The sequence below is a fragment of the Octopus bimaculoides genome, chromosome 10 (genome assembly GCF_001194135.2).
Source record: "Octopus bimaculoides isolate UCB-OBI-ISO-001 chromosome 10, ASM119413v2, whole genome shotgun sequence".
Lineage (NCBI taxonomy): Eukaryota > Metazoa > Mollusca > Cephalopoda > Octopoda > Octopodidae > Octopus > Octopus bimaculoides.
Window position 1 is genome coordinate 29,470,353 of NC_068990.1, and position 2,804 is coordinate 29,473,156.

Here is a 2,804-nt window from a genome sequence, read left to right on the forward strand (position 1 = left end):
GGGGGGGGTCTTGTATGCTTATATAAGACTATGATCTAACACAAACGTACACTCGCATATTTATTTATTTCAAAATCGTCAACTATGATACTTAAAACATATATATCCGAAGAAATTATAGTTTTAGACGCTCTAGATTTCCGACGTTATTCTTCAGGAACGCTCTCTACGAGCAAATTTTTTTTGCTTTTCCTATTTCACCAATCAGTCCATCCGGACATTCATTTTCATGATTTCATAATGAATCAATCAGTCACTTTTTATTTCATTGACTTTTGATGATGATTGCTTACGATAATTTTTCCACTTTACTTCGTGGATCATAAACTGAAAAGATACCAACGACTTTACCCACAAAACCAAGCAATGAGATCGAACTCGGAACTTCGGTATTGCAAAGCACTTTTTAACCAATCGTCTCTTACACACATACACGCACAGGTAATAATGTTATTGGTTGTAAATCAGACATTGATAGTTTGTGAGTGTACGTAGGTGTATGTATGTATGTGTATGTGTGTATATATATATATATATATGAAATTATTTTTATTATTATTTATAGCCACGATCTATGTAAATTTTGTCTACATGCGAGTGTATGTTTGTGTTAGATCATAGTCTTATATAGGCATACAAGACACATGATATATATATCCGTAAAAATTTATAGCACTATATATAGAGCATATCAGAAAATGTTATTCTGTTAATACGTTTTCTGTTCACCCCATGGGATTTACTAACAATTTTCACTTAGAGTTGAAATAAATGAAATTGGGAAAAATCAAGATGAACTGCATTAATTCTATACAATAATAAATGTCTACCTTTACTCTAATACTAAATTTGGGAGTTATCCGCACTAAAGGACAGAAAACGTGGGTCTTGTAATGAAAGAGTCGCGATTTCGATCGAGTTTTGATCAGATTCAATGTATTTAGAGAAATGCATTGTCTCTGCTGAGATGGTCAATATATCGAAAACTGTTGGTAGCACATCTGTCATGTTAACAGAAGATATAGGTTCAAGCTCCACAGGTACCTATGAGTGTCAAAAATGTGTTATATTTGTTTCCACATTCATGCTGCATGAAGGAATATACTGTAATATTTTCTTCTTTTTAGCCTACCTATGTTTGGTTTAAGGATATATATACAAACTTTAAATTCTATTACCAAAGTCGACCTGCATAAATCTTAACTAGTAAATTTTAATCTATTTTCAAAAATACTTTCTCATATATTTTTCTAATTTTAAAACAACACCTGATACATTATAAAATCTTTATTTTCTCCATCTCTGACGAGCGGAAGTATTGTCTGTCAATGTGTATCAACAACGGATTCCATTATAATGACAATACTTTCGTGAAACGATCGTAAGATGCATTAATTAACAAATTTTTAAACTGTCATGTTTCATATATTTATATATATTTCTAATACAATACTATTTTAGACATATATATCGTCGTGAGGAATTTTTTTGATATTGAATTTCATGTTTTTTATTTCAAAATAGAGTATATGTTTGGTTTAATGTAGGTTATACCGCTCATAAAAATGACCTTTCAAATTGGCGTTGTAATATGGGACTTTTTTTTTTTTTGAAAGTTGCTACACCTACTAACGCTGTTAATTTTTTGTTGTGACAGTGGATGGTTAGAGCCTCTGTCAATGCAGAAAATGTCCCCATTTTGGTTTATAGAAAGGCTTAAATTTGCCTGTACTAAGATCCGTGTTAATGTCTAGGAAACTAATTTTTGATTAATATGAATTTAAACCGTTCCATAAATGAAATGTGAAGATATTAGTAAAAGGATTAGCAAAGTGAACGGTTTTCTCACTCCCCTCTGCCCCTGAAAAGTAATCGCTCCCAAGTAAGACAGAGATAAGGAATGGCTTCAATGCTGGATTATTGTTAACTCCGAAGAGATGAAAGGCAAAATCAGTAATGGCAGGATTTAAACTCAGACCAGAATAAATAACATAAGACATTTTATTCAACACTCTATTGGTTCTGCCAATCCACTGAGTAGTGTAATGATATGTGGCACACAATGGTTTGCTACGACTGAAGAAAGAAGGGTCAGATCCCTTGACTTTCGCTGGCCCTTCTCAGGGTAAGTGATATCCTTGTGATTGATGGATCAATGAGTTGTTTCTGTAGGCCGATGTATCTGAAGGAAAACTACATCAGGAAATGTAGTTACAGACCTGAGGAGCAAGGAATAGTTAAGCGAAAATCTGGGAAATGAGACCCAACGAAGGCGACTGGTGGTGGATCGGTTGGCGGGGTGGGTGGTATTCAGAGGAGCAGTGACTGTCAGTAGTAGTAAGAGGGGCTGAGAGATGACACAGTATATGTGAGTGGACCGATGGTTGTAATATTTTGGTAAGCGAAATCTTTGTTAATCAGTCGATTGTTTTTTTCTAGACAGCATTAACCCTTAAAATGCAGGCAGGGGCTGTATGAATGTACGTGTCAAATGGGCAAAAAGCAGAGATTTTTTTTTCTTAAGGGTAATTGTTATACTTAGTTTCACTTTAAATAAGTACAAAAACTAAAATTGTTCACCCCTTGCACCGCAAGGATCTTTTTTAAAACGGGGGCCACATTTTGCATTAATGTTTTACGTAGTGCTTTTGGTACCGAAAGACTTTCAAACTTCGTATACTTATCTATTTTGTGTTATAGAACAGAAAAATATTTTTGTATTCGAATTTATTTCATGTAAAAAATTGTCTTATTTCGATAATTTCAACCAATCACTGACGTCCATTCAGCCGATATACATTAAG

The 2,804-nt window shown here is 33.7% G+C and overlaps 1 protein-coding gene across 2 annotated transcripts in view; it reads left to right on the forward strand.

Annotated features, from left to right (window-relative positions):
- The window catches only part of LOC128248884 (uncharacterized), a 118,978-nt gene that overhangs the window by 67,127 nt on the left and 49,047 nt on the right, over positions 1 to 2,804 (forward strand). The window contains exon 1 of one of the 2 annotated variants that reach the window (XM_052971097.1): positions 186 to 441. The exons of the other annotated variant lie outside the window; for it this stretch is intronic. The gene's annotated coding sequence lies outside the window, so the exon portion shown is untranslated. Of the gene's footprint in view, positions 1 to 185; positions 442 to 2,804 lie in introns of those variants that run through there. 2 annotated transcript variants of the gene reach the window in all.